This window comes from Oncorhynchus mykiss, chromosome 12 (genome assembly GCF_013265735.2).
Source record: "Oncorhynchus mykiss isolate Arlee chromosome 12, USDA_OmykA_1.1, whole genome shotgun sequence".
Classification (NCBI taxonomy): Eukaryota; Metazoa; Chordata; class Actinopteri; order Salmoniformes; family Salmonidae; genus Oncorhynchus; species Oncorhynchus mykiss.
This window is the reverse complement of record NC_048576.1, coordinates 15,760,264-15,780,606: the sequence shown is the minus strand read 5'-3', so window position 1 is coordinate 15,780,606 and position 20,343 is coordinate 15,760,264. Positions and strand designations below refer to the sequence as shown.

Genomic DNA, 20,343 nt, shown 5'->3' with positions numbered 1-20,343 from the left:
GTAGGAACATGAACAGGTTTATGAGAATGGGGTGATTGAGTTTAGCGTTTATAGAAGATTGAACTGCCTCTTTTGTAAATGTTTTAGGACCTTACGGAGCTCAGAGTAGGGAAGTGTATAAGATAATTTGTTCATCGCTTGAGAACCTTGCTGAAAATAAATGTCGGACATATTCTTTGCTTTTGTGTATTTGAACAATGAGTTCTCCAATGCAAAGGATGGCGGCAGCGAGAAGTAGCTGGTTTCCAACTGAACTTCAAATTCAGTGTTAAACCAACCAGCATTCAGATGCCTTCAGAAAGTATTCATACCCCTTGACTTATTCCACATTTTATGTGTTACAGCCTGAATTCAACATTTACTCAATATATATTTTTTCACCCATCCACACACAATACCCCATAATGACAAAACATGTTTTTAGAAATGTTTGCACATTTATTGAAAATTAAATACAGAAATATCTCATTTACATAAGTATTCACAGCCCTGAGTCAATCAATACATGTTAGAATAACCTTTTGGCAGCGATGTGAGTCTTACATACATATGTGAGTCTTCCTGGGTAAGTCTCTAAGAGCTTTGCACACCTGGATTGCACAATATTTGCACATTATTATATGAAAAATTCTTTAAGTTCTGTCAAGTTGGTTGTTGATCATTGCTACTGTAGACAACCATTTTCAAGTTTTTCCATAGATTTTCAAGCCGAATTAAGTCCAATCTAAATAGGCCACTTGGGTATATTTGGCCTTGTGTTTTAGGTTATTGACCTGGTGAAAGATTAATTTGTCTGTTGGAAAGCAGACTGAACTAGGTTTTCCTCTAGGATTTTGCCTGTGCTTAGCTCTATTCCATTTCTTTTTAGCCTAAAAAACTCCATAGTCTTTGCCGATGACAAGCATACTCATAACATGATGCAACCACCACCACCCTTGAAAATAGGAAGAATTGATACTCAGTGATGAGTGTTGGATTTCCCCAAACATAACTTTTTGTATTCAGGACATAAAGATATTTTCTTTCCCACATTTTTGCAGTTTTACTTTAGTGCCTTTTTGTAAACAGAATGCATGTTTTGGAATATTTTAACATTTAGGTTAGTATTGTTGAGTAACTACAACATTGTTGATCCATCCTCAGTTTTATACTATCACAGCCATTAAACTCTGTAACTGTTTTAGTCAACATTGGCCTCATGGTGAAATTCCTGAGTGGTTTCCTTCCTCTCAGGCAACTGAGTTAGTAAAAGAAGCCTGGGCCAAGGAACACGAGCAATGGACATTAGACCGGTGGAAATCTGTCCTTTGGTCTGATGAGTCCAAATTTGAGATTTTTGGTTCCAACCGCCATGTCTTTGTGAGACGCAGAGTAGCTAAACGGATGATCCCTGCATGCTTGGTTCCCACCGTGAAGCATGGAGGAGGAAGTGTGATGGTATGGGGGTGCTTTGCTGGTGACACTGTCTGTGATTTCTTTAGAATTCAAGGCACACTTAACCAGCATTGCTACCACAGCATTCTGCAGCGATATTCCATCCCATCTGGTTTGCACTTAGTGGAACTATCAATTGTTTTTCAACAGGATAATGACGCAACACACCTCCAGGCTGTGTAAAGGCTATTTAACCAATAATGAGAGTGATGGAGTGCTGCATCAGATGACCTGGCCTCCACAATCACCCGACCTCAACCCAATTGAGATGGTTTGGGATGAATTGGACCGCAGAGTGAAGGAAAAGCAGCCGACGTGCTCAGCATATGTGGCAACTCCAAGGCTGTTGGAAAAGCATTCCAGGTGAAGCTGGTTGAGAGAATGCCAAGTGTGCAAAGCTGTCATCAAGGCAAAGGGGGGCTACTTTGAAGGATCTATAATATAACATATTTTGATTTGTTTAACACTTTTTTTGGTTACTACATGATTCCATGTGTTATTTCGCAGTTTTGATGTCTTCACTATTATTCTACATTGTAGAACATAGTAAAAAATAAAGAAAAACCCTTGTACTTTTGACTGGTACTGTATATAAAATCAATATAGTAGATATATATATGCTTGCTGAGCTTACACACTGGCTTTATCCTAGATCTGGTCTTGATGATAGTGAATTACATTGATTCTACTGTTAGGTTTTTATTTTTCAGAGTAAATAACTCACGGACACTAGAGAAGCTTTAACAAAGTTTAATTCTTCCCAAAGGTTCTGTACAGCTGTATTCAGACAGCAAAACATTTCTCACCATCACAGTTATATACATCCCACTTTAGGACACTCCTCCTTCTCTCTCCGATCCTTACATCTTATGGTTCAACAGAAAGAAGGTAACCAGATACTAAACCCTGTTGACTCCCTTATGGGGATCTGACCTCACCTCCTGACCTCAACCCCTCCTTCCCCTAGTCCACAGATGTCCATCTGTCTCCCCTATCTCAACCGTTGCTCTACTCCCTTCTACAGTGCCTTGCGAAAGTATTCGGCCCCCTTGAACTTTGCGACCTTTTGCCACATATCAGGCTTCAAACATAAAGATATAAAACTGTATTTTTTTTGTGAAGAATGAACAACAAGTGGGACACAATCATGAAGTGGAACGACATTTATTGGATATTTCAAACTTTTTTAACAAATCAAAAACTGAAAAATTGGGCGTGCAAAATTATTCAGCCCCTTTAAGTTAATACTTTGTAGTGCCACCTTTTGCTGCGATTACAGCTGTAAGTTGCTTGGGGTATGTCTCTATCAGTTTTGCACATCGAGAGACTGACATTTTTTCCCATTCCTCCTTGCAAAACAGCTCGAGCTCAGTGAGGTTGGATGGAGAGCATTTGTGAACAGCAGTTTTCAGTTCTTTCCACAGATTCTCGATTGGATTCAGGTCTGGACTTTGACTTGGCCATTCTAACACCTGGATATGTTTATTTTTGAACCATTCCATTGTAGAGTTTGCTTTATGTTTTGGATCATTGTCTTGTTGGAAGACAAATCTCCGTCCCAGTCTCAGGTCTTTTGCAGACTCCATCAGGTTTTCTTCCAGAATGGTCCTGTATTTGGCTCCATCCATCTTCCCATCAATTTTAACCATCTTCCCTGTCCCTGCTGAAGAAAAGCAGGCCCAAACCATGATGCTGCCACCACCATGTTTGACAGTGGGGATGGTGTGTTCAGCTGTGTTGCTTTTACGCCAAACATAACGTTTTGCATTGTTGCCAAAAAGTTCAATTTTGGTTTCATCTGACCAGAGCACCTTCTTCCACATGTTTGGTGTGTCTCCCAGGTGGCTTGTGGCAAACTTTAAACAACACTTTTTATGGATATCTTTAAGAAATAGCTTTCTTCTTGCCACTCTTCCATAAAGGCCAGATTTGTGCAATATACTTTGTCTGTCCTATGGACAGAGTCTCCCACCTCAGCTGTAGATCTCTGCAGTTCATCCAGAGTGATCATGGACCTCTTGGCTGCATCTCTGATCAGTCTTCTCCTTGTATGAGCTGAAAGTTTAGAGGGACGGCCAGGTCTTGGTAGATTTGCAGTGGTCTGATACTCCTTCCATTTCAATATTATCGCTTGCACAGTGCTCCTTGGGATGTTTAAAGCTTTGGAAATCTTTTTGTATCCAAATCCGGCTTTAAACTTCTTCACAACAGTATCTCGGACCTGCCTGGTGTGTTCCTTGTTCTTCATGATGCTCTCTGCGCTTTTAACGGACCTCTGAGACTATCACAGTGCAGGTGCATTTATACGGAGACTTGATTACACACAGGTGGATTGTATTTATCATCATTAGTCATTTAGGTCAACATTGGATCATTCAGAGATCCTCACTGAACTTCTGGAGAGAGTTTGCTGCACTGAAAGTAAAGGGGCTGAATAATTTTGCACGCCCAATTTTTCAGTTTTTGATTTGTTAAAAAAGTTAGAAATATCCAATAAATGTCGTTCCACTTCATGATTGTGTCCCACTTGTTGTTGATTCTTCACAAAAAAATACAGTTTTATATCTTTATGTTTGAAGCCTGAAATGTGGCAAAAGGTTGCAAAGTTCAAGGGAGCCGAATACTTTCGCAAGGCACTGTACCCAACACAATCCAAATCTATCTGTCTTCCTACAGAGAACCATTAACTTCTGACACACAACCCAGTCTCTTTCACTCTTCCTATTCCAGGCTTCTTTTCTATCATGCCCCCAAGATGGCATAGCAGTCAGACGTCCTTTGTCCTCGTCTTGTCGTGTCCCGTGTATATACAGTGGGGCAAAAAAAGTATTTAGTCAGCCACCAATTGTGCAAGTTCTCCCACTTAAAAATATGAGACTATAACAGACAAAATGGAGAAAAAAAATCCAGACAATCACATTGTAGGATTTTTAATGAATTTATTTGCAAATTATGGTGGAAAATAAGTATTTGGTCACCTACAAACAAGCAAGATTTCTGTCTCTCACAGACCTGTAACTTCTTCTTTAAGAGGCTCCTCTGTCCTCCATTCGTTACCTGTAATAATGGCACCTGTTTGAACTTGTTATCAGTATAAAAGATACCTGTCCACAACTTCAAACAGTCACACTCCAAACTCCACTATGGCCAAGACCAAAGAGCTGTCAAAGGACCTCCAGAAACAAAATTGTAGATCTGCACCAGGCTGGGAAGACTGAATCTGCAATAGGTAAGCAGCTTGGTTTGAAGAAATCAACTGTGGGAGCAATTATTAGGAAATGGAAGACATACAAGACCACTGATAATCTCCTTCGATCTGGGGCTCCACGCAAGATCTCACCCCGTGGGGTCAAAATGATCACAAGAACGGTGAGCAAAAATCCCAGAACCACACGGGGGGGACCTAGTGAATGACCTGCAGAGAGCTGGGACTAAAGTAACAAAACCTACCATCAGTAACGCACTACGCCGCTAGGGACTCAAATCCTGCAGTGCCAGACGTGTCCCCCTGCTTAAGCCAGTACATGTCCAGGCCCATCTGAAGTTTGCTAGAAAGCATTTGGATGATCCAGAAGAAGATTGGGAGAATGTCATATGGTCAGATGAAACCAAAATATAACTTTTTGGTAAAAACTCAACTCGTCGTGTTTGGAGGACAAAGAATGCTGAGTTGCATCCAAAGAACACCATACCTACTGTGAAGCATGGGGGTGGAAACATCATGCTTTGGGGCTGTTTTTCTGCAAAGGGACCAGGACGACTGATCCGTGTAAAGGAAAGAATGAATGGGGCCATGAATCATGAGATTTTGAGTGAAAATCTCCTTCCATCAGCAAGGGCATTGAAGATGAAACGTGGCTGGGTCTTTCAGCATGACAATGATCCCATGCATTGATGCAATGATCTGCATGGAGAAATGGGCCAAAATACCAGCAACAGTGTGTGAAAACCTTGTGAAAACTTACAGAAAACGTTTGTACTTTGTCATTGCCAACAAAGGGTGGATAACAAAGTATTGAGATAAACTTTTGTTATTGACCAAATACTTATTTTCCAACATAATTTGCAAATAAATTCATTAAAAATCCTACTTTGTGATTTTCTGGATTTTTTTTTTCTAATTTTGTCTGTCATAGTTGAAGTGTACCTATGATGAAAATTACAGGCCTCTCTCATCTTTTTATGTGGGAGAACTTGCACAATTGGTGGCTGACTAAATACTTTTTTGCCCCACTGTATCTCTATCTCTTTCCCTCTCCCTTTCTCTGTTTAGCACGTCTCTCTCGATTTGATCTCACTCTCTACCTCAAATATTTGTTATTCTTGTCTGATGATACTCCTCAGGCTTTCAGCCCAGACGGGCGCTAGTTGATAGCGGCAGCCATGGACTGTACCATCAGGACATGGGACCTCCCCTCCGGCTGGTAAGACCATTCCTGTCACTTCTGGAGTAGTTTAGCATGTCCCTAACTGGGGGTAGGGGTTGAGGATAGAGGGTTGAGGATAGAGGGTTGAGGATAGAGGGTTGAGGATAGAGGGTTAGGGTTTGTTTCTGGACCGGGCCCTTACACTTTACTGATGTAAAGTGATATCACCAGCCCTGCCTTCTCATTTCCTTTCCCCACAAACTGAGATGGATGAGATTTCTCAGGCCATCTTTGTTTCACTTTATCATAAATTGAGTGTATCAATTAATGTAATCGCTGTCAAGTGCTTTCCAGTGGAAACTCCCTCTCAGCCTTCAGTCATTGAATTGTCCCTAGAATTTCTAAGCAAACAGCTGGAGGCAGGGCTTTCTCCTATAGAGCTCCATTTTTATGGAACGGTCTGCCTACCCATGTCAGAGACGCAAACTCGGTCTCAACCTTTAAGTCTTTACTGAAGACTCATCTCTTCAGTGGGTCATATGATTGAGTGTAGTCTGGCCCAGGAGTGGGAAGGTGAACGGAAAGGCTCTGGAGCAACGAACCGCCCTTGCTGTCTCTGCCTGGCCGGTTCCCCTCTTTCCACTGGGATTCTCTGCCTCTAACCCTATTACAGGGGCTGAGTCACTGGCTTACTGGGGCTCTCTCATACCGTCCCTGGGAGGGGTGCACTGAGTCACTGATGTGATCATCCTATCTGGGTTGGCGCCCCCCCCCCCCCCCCCCCCCCCCTTGGATTCTGCCGTGGCGGAGATCTTTCTGGGCTATACTCGGCCTTGTCTCAGGATGGTAAGTTGGTAGTTGAAGATATCCCTCTAGTGGTGTGGGGGCTGTGCTTTGGCAAAGTGGGTGGGGTTATATCCTTCCTGCTTGGCCCTGACCGGGGGTGTCCTCGGATGGGGCCACAGTGTCTCCTGACCCCTCCTGTCTCAGCCTCCAATATTTATGCTGAAGTAGTTTATGTGTCGGGGGGATAGGGTCAGTTTGTTATATCTGGAGTACTTCTCCTGTCCTATTCGGTGTCCTGTGTGAATTTAAGTGTGCTCTCTCTAATTCTCTCTTTCTCTCTTTCTTTCTCTCTCTCGGAGGACCTGAGCCCTAGGACCATGCCTCAGGACTACCTGACATGATGACTCCTTGCTGTCCCCAGTCCACCTGGCCATGCTGCTGCTCCAGTTTCAACTGTTCTGCCTTATTATTATTGGACCATGCTGGTCATTTATGAACATTTGAACATCTTGGCCATGTTCTGTTCTGGCACAGCCAGAAGAGGACTGGCCACCCCACATAGCCTGGTTTCTCTCTAGGTTTCTTCCTAGGTTTTGGCCTTTCTAGGGAGTTTTTCCTAGCCACCGTGCTTCTACACCTGCATTGCTTGCTGTTTGGGGTTTTAGGCTGGGTTTCTGTACAGCACTTTGAGATATCAGCTGATGTACGAAGGGCTATATAAATACATTTGATTTGATTTTGATTTGATTTGACTTGATTTCTCTTCTTTTTTTTCTTAGCCTGGTGGACTGCTTCTTGGTCGATTCTGCTGCAGTCAGTCTCACCATGTCACCAACTGGGGACTTTCTGGCCTCCTCCCATGTCGACAGCTTGGGGATATACTTATGGTAAGTCACCACCACATCAAGGAAAGATGGGGTGTGGGAGTCAAAATCATTATCGGGTTATGTCATTATTAGGGAACCGGCAGATTTAATGTTCACACTCGTATAGGCACTCATCTAATCAGATCTAAACTCATTTTAGCTGCAAACAAGAATTAGCTGATAAAGGAAACATCTTGATTAGGTAAGTCTTTTGAACAAATGCGACTCAAATTAGTGTTAATATTGTCAATTTGATATCTCAAAAGATATGTGTTGGAGTACATGCTGTCGCAGTATGAGAAGTTATTGGTAGTATTCAGTAGTACAATTCAGTGTTATTAAAATCAAGTAGGTTAGTAATATTTACTAGTATTCTTGATTATTCCATGATGAGTGACTATTCCATGTTGTGTGTTTCCAGGTCCAACAACACGCTGTGCAGTATGGTATCACTGTGCCCTCTGCCTTCAGACTACGAGCCCACTGTGATCATGCTGCCAGGAACCTGTCCCAACCAAGGTAGCTACTGAACAGCCACTGTGAGCCCATACAGCACTTACTCTGTACCCAGCACAGGGGCCAGAAAGCCCCCACACCATCTGGCCTGGCACATGTAACAGTGGTTTCAGCCAATTATTCAAGCATTGATCATGGAAGATATTCAATATGGAGGAAGTGTGTCCTTGATTTTATAGGTACTTGTAACGGTCCTTTTGACTAGATATTGTGGTAGCAGTATTACAAGATGTTATATTTATGCACCAAATGGTTGTTTTATTTAATAGAGTAAGGTTCTTAGGACTCTCTCTCTTCTTTCTGAGTTAACTGAGAGGAGTCTTTATGGAGCTTGGGCTGGCAACTGATTAAGCGATGGCTTGGTGATAAAAAAACCTTCAGCTGGCATTCCATAGATCAGATGTGGTGGGTGTCACCGAGACAGCATGGAGGAACAGAACAAAGGCCTCAGTATTCCTAATTATCCTGTCATCTGGGAGACAACAGCAGAGGCAGATGACCAGAGGATGAACCCAAAGTGGCTTATGGTGCCCCCAATCTATATGGGGCGGGGGTTGAACCAGATATGACTGAGCAATCTTGGTATCAGGTATATAAGGAACAGCATGGTCTGTAAAAGGATAGGCTCTCGGCCCAACAGTCAAGACCGTTGAATCGATATTGAATAAAGATGATCGTTTGAAGAAATTATCAAGTCTCTCTCACTTGAATAGAATGTTCCACCACAATATTTATGGAGGAAAACAATACTGTGCCATAATCAGTGTGCCAAAGTACATTCAAACACAATTTTTGAAATTACCTCTCAAGAACTTCAACAATATTTCATGGTATTTGATGGTATCAGGTTGTATTTTTAGGTTGCATTTTGTTTTTCTACAGATGGAGAGGAAGATGATGATCTCAACTCTGAGGTGATAGACTGAGTCTCCAGAGCAACTGGACCAGCAGCCGGTCACTCTCTCTCTGCTGCCCGACTCTCGCTGGAAGAACCTGCTCCACCTCGACATCATCAAGGTGAGCATGTCACTGGTGGTTGTCTGTGGAGAAAAACATGTGACTGACTGGGTTTCAAAACCTGGTGGTCCACAAAATATAACTGTCTTGCTCCTCTGACACTGGTGGTTGTCTGTGGAGAAAAACGTGTCACCGACAGGGTATTAAGCCCTGTTTGTCTGTGCAACTCACGGCTGTCTTAGCTTTCTGAGCTAAATCCAAGGCATCGTCTCCTTACACATGCACAATGACAGACATCACGTGTAGCAATTGTTCTGTAATGCCGTTGTCATCTCTTCATAATATATGAGAAGACCCAAAAATCACAATACTGTGTATGGAAATAAAATATTATAACACTGTATAATTTAAGAAAGATTGTTTGCTCTTTTTAAAATTGAATATTCAAAATATACAATATACTTGCGGTGAAGCCACTCAACAACTACATCATACCAGTCATCCATCAGATTCCCATTCAGAGTGACACACAGAAGCATCCAGGGTCAATGCCCTGCTCAAGGGCGTGTTGACCGATCTACCACCAGGCCAAAAAACGTGAACCCGATCCCCCCAAGACCCCGCCCCCACAGTTCCCCAATAGCTGTCCGTTGGACTAGTAACCGGAAGGTTGCAAGTTTAAATCCCCGAGCTGACAAGGTACAAATCTGTTGTTCTGCCCCTGAATAGGCAGTTAACCCACTGTTCCTAGGCCGTCATTCAAAATAAGAATTTGTTCTTAACTGACTTGCCTAGTTAAATAAAGGGAAAATTAAAAAATATATATATATTTTTGAGACCCCTCCCACAGTCCCCCCCCCCCAGGAAGAAAAAAAAACCACAATGAATTCCATTCCCCACCCCCCAATGCACCGACAACCAAGAGAATGAGCTAAAGAGATCAAAGGAAAAGACAGAAGAAAACAGCAAAAAAAAAATAGAAAAGTAATAATAAATGTATAACAAAGGACATCAAGGACAACTGTCTGTTTGTGTGCATGTCTGGCACTATTACATGTATGTGTGTGTTCTTGTATGTGTTTGTATGTGTTTATTAGAATGAGAGTGTGTGTTTATGAGTGCACAAACACCTGCACGGCATCAGCCTCAGGCAAACCGGCATTAGTTGTAAAAACACTGCCACTTAGTGTCATTCAAATTTACTTTTTATTATGTTTTATTTTGACTAAAAAAAAATAATAATAATAATCTTTGACCATCATTCTATCTCTCACACAGCAACTCCACTCCCACTTGTCTCCAATTCCACATAACAACCCTCAGCTTCCTTCAGCCCATCCCATCTATCTCTGCTGGCCACCCACTTTGGGTTTCTACGCAACTATGCTGTGATGTTTAACGTACAATTTTAATCTATCTAATCGAATAGAATCCACAGATTGCGAGTTGAAGATAAATACTTTTACTAAGAGTATTAGTATATTAGTAATTGACTGACCCAATCTCTCCAGTCTCTCTCTCTCTCCAATCTCTCATAACAGTACTATTTCTAGGGTCGATTTTAGATCAATGTTATGCATTAAATACCTCTATGGACCGGAAAGGAAATCACACTACAAAACTATCACCCTCAGGCACTTAAGAAAATCATGAATGTCATGGATATATTGGAATTAGTGGATATATGGAGGCTTAAATACCCTGACCTAGTGAGATATACATGGCGGAGGCTTAATCAAGCTAGTCACCTATCTGAATAAAGGGGAAAAGGCCCTTCCTGAATATAGGATGAGACATTCGTACCAATTGACTAGAGAACCAGTTTGGATTTAAGTATAACTTTTGCATGATTGATGCCTTTAGTGAGAGGTCTAACACTTTAATATTTAATCATTTCTGCCCACCGAATTCATATTCGTTATATAAATAGGCCCTTTTAAATTTATCTGGCTTGCCGTTCCAAATCAAATTGAATATTTTTTGTTCATATAATTTAAAAAGCAGGTCACTAGATATTTCTATTGTTTCCAGTACTTGTCTTATATTATCTCCAATGTATCGTCCATGTAAAAAACTATATTAGGATGAATATTATCTGACAATACTTTTTTAATTCTATGTGCCAAGCATTTTGCTAGAAGTTTTGCATCACAACATTGAAGTGTAAGAGGCCTCCAATTTTTTAAATGGACTGGATCTTTATGCAGTATATACCACTTGGGTCCTGTTTCAGTAATAATGATATCAGACCTTCTTGTTGCATGTCCAATAATCTACCATTTATATAGGAATGGTTAAAACATGCTAATAAAGGTCCTCTGAGTATATCAAAAAAAGTTTGGTATACTTCCACTGGTATGCCATCCAGCCCTGGAGTTTTCCCAGCCTTAAAGGCTTTAATTCCATCAAGAAGTTCCTCCTCTGTAATTTGGCCTTCACATGACTCTTTCTGTACAGATGTTAATTTTACATTATTATTATTAGGAAAAAAATCCAAACAATAAGTTTCAGTTAGTGGAGATGGAGGAGCCTGAAATGAAAACATATTCTTAAAGTACTTTACTTCCTCTTTCAAAATATAATTTGGTGAATCATGCGTGACTCCATCATTTGTAACAAGTTTGAATAAAAAAAAAATGGTAGCATTTCTATAATGAAGATTGAAAAAGAATTTGCTGCATTTTTCCCCATTTCCATCCAGTTTATTATTATAATGTATTACACTAGATCTTTCTTGAATAAGTTCCTCCATTTCTTTTTGTTTTTACTCTAACTTATTCTGAGCCTCTATAGTACCGTTTTTATTGCTATCTAACTTTACTGTTTGTCCTTCAAGTTTCCTTTGTTAATATGGACTCTTTTGATCTAAATAGCTTTTGTTTTATAGATGAGTACTGAATTGCATCTGTTCTAGTTCTAAACAATTTATCATCTAGTAGGCTTTGATTAAATGTCCAATATCCTCGCCCACGTGGTAATTTTGTAAGAGTAATATATATGGCAATTATGTGATGATCCGACCGCATTCTGTCCCCTATCAACACTTTTTAAACTTTTGGTGCCAGAGAGAATGGTATAAGAAAGTAGTCAAGGCGACTAGCTTGATTAAGCCTCTGCCATGTATATCTCACTAGGTCAGGGTATTTAAGCCTCCATATATCCACTAATTCCAATATATCCATGACATTCATGATTTCCTTAAGTGCCTGAGGGTGATAGTTTTGTAGTGTGATTTCCTTTCCGGTCCATAGAGGTATTTAAGACCGTATTAAAATCTCCCACCATAATAATAGGGTCTAGTGTTGCTTGTAGAGTTGATCAATTCTTATATATATTTTCAAAGAAGCTTGGATCATCATTATTTGGACCGTATAGGTTAATAAATCATATCTGTTTATTGTCCAATAAAATATTTAAAATAATACATCTATCTTGAGGATCTGTTTGGACAATTTGCACATTTGGATCAAAATTATTGTTAATTAAAACCATCACCCCTTTTGAATTTCTTTGCCCATGGGAGAAGTATATTTCGCCCCCCCCAGTTCTTTTTCCATAAAACTTAATCTAAAAGTGTTGAATGGGTTTCCTGTAAACAATAGATAATATATTCCTTCTCTTTTAGCCAGGTAAATACTGATGGTCTTTTCTTATTATCTGCTAGGCCATTACAATTGTAACTGGCTATACTTATTTCACCACCTGTCATAATGAGACACAACTTTCAATTATTGTTTATCAAAATATATGTTGGTAAACGTACCATTAAAAAGTAACATGATGATTGAGTGTCTATATAGCTGTACCATGATCTTTGCATTTTTACTAAGTAAACCTCCAATCGGTCCCTACTATTCCACCCGCTAAAAGCCCTCCTCATCCCGAGTTGGGTTGTCATCCCAATGCCCGGCAGACCACCCTCGACCCCCTATATCCCATAACCCATAAACGACTGGGATCCATCCTTTGAAAAGAGCACACAGTGCCATTTACCGAATTGAAGTAGATTAACTGCCAAATTCATTTCCATCGCCCTCACCTCGATTTGTATTATATATAGCTGTGGATCATCCTCTATTGTCCCTAACATCTTTTACTCCTTTGCAACAGTTGTGGGATACACACATTCACACACACTCAGTGCTTAAAGCTAGTGAGGGAGATAAGTGTTTCCAGTTTCAGAGATTTTTGTAGTTCGTTCCAGTCATTGGCAGCAGAGAACTGGAAGGAGAAGTGGCCAAAGGAAGAATTTTGGGGGTGACCAGAGAGATATACCTGCTGGAGTGCGTGCTACAGGTGGGTGCTGCTATGTTGACCAGCGAGCTGAAATAAGGGGGAACTTACTTGTACTTGTAGATGACCTGGAGCCAGTGGGTTTGGCGACGAGTAAGAAGCGAGGGCCAGCCAACAAGAGCGTACAGGTTGCAGTGGTGGGTAGTATATGGGGCTTTGGTGACAAAACGGATGGCACTGTGATAGACTGCATCCAATTTATTGAGTAGGGTATTGGAGACTATTTTGTAAAAGTCGAGGATCGGTAGGATGGTCAGTTTTACGAGGGTATGTTTGGAAGCCAATTCTAGATTTAACTTTGGATTGGAGATGTTTGATGTGATTCTGGAAGGAGAGTTTACAGTCTAACCAGACACCTAGGTATTTGTAGTTGTCCACATATTCTAAGTCAGAACCGTCCAGAGTAGTGATGTTGGACGGGCGGGCATGTGCAGGCAGCGATCGGTTGAAGAGCATGCATTTAGTTTTATTTGTATTTAAGAGCAATTGGAGGCCACAGAAGGAGAGTTGTATGGCATTGAAGCTCGTCTGGAGGGTTGTTAACACAGTGTCCAAAGAAGGGCCAGAAGTCTACAGAATGGTGTCGTCTGCGTAGAGGTGGATCAGAGACTCACCAGCAGCAAGAGCAACATCATTGATGTATACAGAGAAGAGAGTCGGTCCAATAATTGAACCCTGTGGCACCCCCATAGACACTGCCAGAAGCCTGGACAACAGACCCTCCGATTTGACACACTGAACTCTATCAGAGAAGTAGTTGGTGAACCAGGCGAGGCAAACATTTGAGAAACCAAGGCTATTGAGTCTGCCGATGAGGATGTGGTGATTGACAGAGTCGAAAGCCTTGGCCAGGTCAATGAATATGGCTGCACAGTATTGTTTCTTATTGATGGCGGTTAAGATATCGTTTAGGACCTTGAGCGTGGCTGAGGTGCACCCATGACCAGCTCTGAAACCAGATTGCATAGCAGAGAAGGTATGGTGGGATTCGAAATGGTCGGTAATCTGTTTGTTGACTTGGCTTTCGAAGACCTTAGAAAGGCAGGGTAGGATAGACATAGGTCTGTAGCAGTTTGGGTCAAGAGTGTCCTTTGAAGAGGGGGAAGACGCAGCTGCTTTCCAATCTTTGGGAATCTCAGACGACATGAAAGAGAGGTTGAGCAGGCAAGTAATAGGGGTTGCAACAATTTCGGCAGATAACTTTAGAAAGAAACGGTCCAGAATGTCTAGCCCGGCTGATTTGTCGGGGTCCAGATTTTGCAGATCTTTCAGAACATCAGCTGACTGAATTTGGGAGAAGGAGAAATGGGGAAGGCTTGGGCGAGTTGCTGTGGGGGGTGCAGTGCTGTTGACCGGGGTAGGGGTAGCCAGGTGGAAAGCATGGCCAGCCGTAGAAAAATGCTTATTGAAATTCTCAATTATAGTGGACAGTCTTTCCTATCCTCAGTGCAGTGGGCAGCTGGTAGGAGGTGTTCTTAATCTCCATGGACTTTACAGTGTCCCAGAACTTTTTTGAGTTTGTGTTGCAGGAAGCAAATTTCTGTTTGAAAAAGCTAGCCTTGGCTTTTCTAACTGCCTGTGTATATTGGTTTCTAGCTCCCCTGAAAAGTTGCATATCACGGGGGCTGTTCGATCCTAATGCAGAAGGCCATAGGATGTTTTTGTGTTGGTTAAGGGCTGTCAGGTCTGGAGAGAACCAAGGGCTATATCTGTTCCTGGTTCTACATTTCTTGAATGGCGCATGCTTATTTAAGATGGTGAGGAAGGCATTTAAAAAAAAAAACAGGCATCCTCTGCTGACGGGATGAGGTCAATATCCTTCCAGGATACCCGGGCCAGGTCGATTTGAAAGGCCTGCTCGCTGAAGTGTTTCAGGGAGCGTTCGACAGTGATGAGTGGAGGTCGTTTGACCACTGGCCCATAACAGATGCAGGCAATGAGGCAGTGATCGCTGAGATCTTGGTTGAAAACAGCAGAGGTGTATTTAGAGGGCAAGTTGGTTAGGATGATATCTATGAGGGTGCCCGTGTTTACGGATTTGGGGTGGTACCTGGTAGGTTCATTGATAATTTGTGTGAGATTGAGGGCATCAAGTTTAGATTGTAGGATGGCTGGGGTGTTAAGCATGTTCCAGTTTAGGTCGCCTAGCAGCACGAGCTCTGAAGATAGATGGGGGGTAATCAGTTCACATATGGTGTCCAGAGCACAGCTGGGGGCAGAGGGTGGTCTATAGCAGGTGGAAACAGTGAGAGACTTGTTTTTAGAGAGGCAGATTTTTAAAAGTAGAAGTTATAATGTAAGGTATAATGTACAGACAAATGTGTATGGTAGGATGTGAATACAGTGGAGGTAAACCTAGGCATTGAGTGATGATGAGAGAGATATTGTCTCTAGAAACATCATTGAAACCAGGTGATGTCATCGAATGTGTGGGTGGTGGAACTGAAAGGTTGGATACGGTATAATGAGCAGGGCTAGAAGCTAGAAGCAGTGAAATAAGCCAATAAACACTAACCAGAACAGCAATGGAGAAGGCATATTGACATTAAGGAGAGGCATGCTTAGCCGAGTGTGATCATAAGGGTCCAGTGAGTTGTGAGGTTGGTTGGGGTCACAGTGATTCAGACAGCTAGCCGGGTCATCGGTAGCAAGCTGGCAGAGGATGGAGGTCTGTTTTTAGCCACCTCGTGCGTTTCCTTCGGTAGATTAGTGGGGTTCCGTGTGGTAGAGGGGACCAATCCAATTGGCAAAATAGATATAGTTATAGTACCCCAAGAAAATTGTCCGATAGACCTATTCAGATAGCAGCCAATAAGACAGCTAACGATTAGCGGGCTGCAGATGGGCGTTCAGGTAACGTCGCGACGGAGGGGCCAGTTGGATAACTCCCTTGGGCAGATAACGTCGGTAGTCCAGTTGTGAAGGCCCGGTGGGGCTACGCATCGGCAGTAAAACGGGTCCGGATAGGTGATTGTAGCCCAGGAGTGGCTGATGGAACTCTTCAGCTGGCTAGCTCCGAAATAATTTATGCTTGCTCCGGGATCGACGTAAGCCAATAGTCACACGGATAGCAGCTAGCTAGCTGCGAGATCCAGGTGTAAATGTCCAGAGCTTGCGGTTGAAATCCGGGGATATGGAGAGAAAAATAGGTCCGGTATGCTCTGGTCTGAGTCGCGTTGTACAAAACTGCCGATAGCTTTTCGAGCTAAAGGATAGCTGATGACCACCAACCGTGGTTAGCTGAATACTAACGTTAGCTAGTAAACTGGTTAGCTTCTGGTTAGCTTCAGGCTAGCTTCTGGTTAGCTTCAGGCTAGCTTCTGGTTAACTTCAGGCTAGCTTCAGGCTAGCTTCTGGTTAGTTTCATGCTAGCTTCTGGTTAGCTTCAGGCTAGCTTCTGGTTAGCTTCAGGCTAGCTTCTGGTTAGCTTCTGGCTAGCTTCTATTGTGGATTTCAGATTTGAGGTAAATAATACTTTTTTTCTAAATTGGTGATGCGGGTTGCAGGAGTGTTTTGAAGTTGAGTTTTAGGAGAGAGAAAAAATATATATAAAAGATATGCGAAGAAAGATGTAAATATATACAGTGGGGAGAACAAGTATTTGAAACACTGCCGATTTTGCAGGTTTTCCGACTTAGAAAGCATGTAGAGGTCTGTAATTTTTATTATAGGTACACTTCAACTGTGAGAGACGGAATCTAAAACAAAAATCCAGAAAATCACATTGTATGAATTTTAAGTAATTAATTTGCATTTAAAGGTATCCCAAACAGTAAGGGGATTTGCTGAACCTATACTGGAAAAATTCAGTTATAAATTATTTTGTCTTAGTTAAAAATAAGTTGTCCTCCAGTAAACTTTGATTAAATTTCCAATATCCCCGTCCACGTGGAAAATCTATAAAAGAGTTATGTGAATGCAATTAGATGATCCGATCACATTCGGTCTCCTATTAAAACTTTTTTAACCTTTGATGCAAGAGGGACGACTAGCTTGATTAAGTCTCCATGTATCGCTCACTAGGTCGGGATTTTTGGTCTCCAAATATCCACTATTTCTAATGTGTTCATAATATTTGTGATTTCCTTAAGGGTATGATAGTTTGTAGAGTGATTACCTTTACGGTCCATTGAGGTACTTAACACTGTGTTGTAGTCTCCTACCATAATGATTAGATCATTTGTTGTCTGTAAGTTCAATAAATTGGTATAAATGGTTTCGAAGAAGTGTGGATCAGCCTGGTTTGGAACATATAGATTAATGAGCCAAATCTCTTTTTTGTCTGCTTTCATATTCGAAAGGATCCACCTTCCTTGCAAATCATTCCTGACTATTTGCACATTCAGATTGAAATTTGTGTTAATTAATATCATTACACCATCTGAGTTCCTTTGTCCATGACAGAAAATTATTTCACCACCCCATTCCTTTTTCCACGCAACTTCATCCAAGGATGTAGAGTGAGTTTCCTGTAAACAGTATATGTTATATTCCCTTTCTTTTAGCCATGTAAAGACTGGTCTTTTAAAAAAAAAAAATCTGCTAAACTGTTACAATTATAACTGGCTGTACTTATTTCACCCCTTACCATAACTAGATACTATTCTCAGTCTATATTGACCATAATTAGTGCTTGTAAAGTTACTGCCATCAGAGGTATTATGAAGGTCAAAACTAGAGCTTTCAAATGTCTGATATTTCGCATTCAAGAAATGGGTTCTAGCATTATTTGTTTTATTCCCTTGCCTGTGAGCTAATGCCACAGATGTTAGAAAATTAAGACAATATATTATGTGTGTAGCAAATCTGAGTACTGTATGTTATTTGGGTTCAATAATGTTTATTTTGTTTACTTTTTCCACAGTCAAAGATTGTGAATTTTGGAGTCCTGGCACAGAAGTCCGCTTTCTTCCAACAACTAGAATCTGCCACACTCTGCAACAAATGTATGTTTGAATCTCACTTAGCTAGCAGTTACTCCTAGTTATTGTAAATGTATTTATGTAAAACAAAATAGGGAACACAATGGAAATATGTCCCCGACTTTATTGCGCAATCCTGGTCACGTTTTAGAAAATCTTTATTCAGTGTCTTTATATGTATTTATTTATTTTTTAATGACAAAATCAATGAAACGTCTTGCAAGCCATGAAAACTGAAGAATATCTTTTAGAATCTCAATACTTGAACCTACTGCTAAATCCGATGTCACATTAATAGCATGTCTAGTAACTAGAGGATGTTTTAGCACAGTTTAACTCTGCTGATACCTCAGGTCAATACAAATACAACGAGTCATAATCCATCCTCATTGTTTCCTCCAGATGATGGCCCTGTGGGGATGCTGAAAGAGATGGGTCCGTCTGGTATTGATGCTGAGCTCCGAGGTCTGGCCCCTGATATGGGTGGAGATGTCTCCGTCTTACAAGACTTTCTGAAGATGGTGGCCAGCAAGCTGAACTCCAAGAGGGACTTTGATCTGGCACAGGCCTACCTGGCACTCTTCCTAAAGGTAACCTCATCAATATTCTAGTCAACAACACTGTAGCGATGTTAATAAGCTGCTGTTATCTGTGTTATAACACTGTTATTATTTAATTGACATGTTGAGTTTTTATTGTTACACATGAGTTCAATGATGTTATTACTGCAGTAATTATAGCAGGAATAATAGCAGCTTAATGTTAAATGATATCAACGATGTCACTAGGGGAAGAGGGAAATCTATTTTCTGTTGCATTGACTGTCACCCACTTACATCTGCAACCAGCAGATGGAGTCAGAACATTGGAAATAAATTGAAAAGCGGTACAGAACTGTAAAAAAAAGGTTTTATATATCATGTGATACACAATTCAATCGAAACCAATGACCACATCTCTAGAAGTCAAATACAATTAAATGTTTTATTAAGAAAACATGTTTGACTTGATATGTAGTTCTGTTGTTTCACTCTTAAACTAAGCCCAGTTTTGTTGAGTACCTGAATTCAAATGGTATCTTTACAGAACATGAACAATGTGTTTTTGACTTCACAGCACCACAGACACACTTTGTTTCAAAGGTTCATAACGTGTGTATTTCCTGTATGGTTTGTCTTACTTCTGAGTTTCCTTCACCAGCTCCGTATAGTTTCTCTCTCGCTCTCTCTCTCTCTCTCTCTCTCTCTCTATCTGCATCTCAGACTGATCACCCAGGAACCAGAGCTCACGGAGGAGGCATCTAGAGTATCTGAGAAACTGGAGGAGATGTGGACATCCATGCAGACACTTTTCAATCAGAGCCTGTGTTTGCTGTCATACACCAAGAGTGCACTGCTTTGAAGTGTGCCTCTCCCAAACAACCCTCGTTCATTTTTATTTTATTTATCTGGTTTTTCACAGCGATCTATGTATACATCTCTATAGAGCATTGTGGACTATAGTTTCACACTTGATGCAAGAGAAGTTGGCCACATTTTATATTATATATTATATGCTCTAATGCTTTTGTAATGGTCTAACAAATATGATGTTCAATGAAACCGTGATTGACCAAAACCTGATGTAACTACCTTTTTTAAAATAGACATCATGATTGTTATCATTGTATCACTCCAGATTGTTTTCACTTTATGTTATTACCCTAATACAATTTGATGTTCATTGGTTCAGCATGAGTTACCACATTTTAAGATGTTCCCTGCTGTCTCGATGGTACACAGCACAGTAATGAGGATTATACAGAGGACAAAATAGATGTGTACATGTACTGTACTCCATAGACAAATCGGATACATCAATATATTTTCACAGTCCTGTTGGGGATTATAGTTTTTGTCTCACAACGACAGAGCAGGTAGTGGATCAAATGGTGTCTGTGTGTCCCCCTCTGTAGCTAGGCTTTGCTGGAGTCCTAGAGGATGACTATGCATGGTTTGGGCTTGGGACAGAGGGTTAGACAAGCCCTTCATTTGAATGTGTTTCGATGGTAATCAAGATAAAACAGTTAAATATTGTATATATTACATGACATTTTCCACATGTTGTTTTGTTACAGCCTGAACATTGTGTCACTGCCCTACACACAGTACCCCATAATGTGGAATTATGTTTTTAGACATTTTTACAAATTAATACAAAATG

General features: G+C 41.0%; 1 long non-coding RNA gene across 1 annotated transcript; it reads left to right on the top strand.

Moving 5' to 3' along the window:
- Positions 1-8,855: 8,855 nt before the first annotated feature.
- On the top strand, positions 8,856-20,343 carry LOC110539118. Its single transcript, XR_002475864.2, has 4 exons — positions 8,856-8,986; positions 18,084-18,165; positions 18,544-18,731; positions 19,404-20,343. It is a non-coding gene; the product is annotated as an uncharacterized LOC110539118 (long non-coding RNA).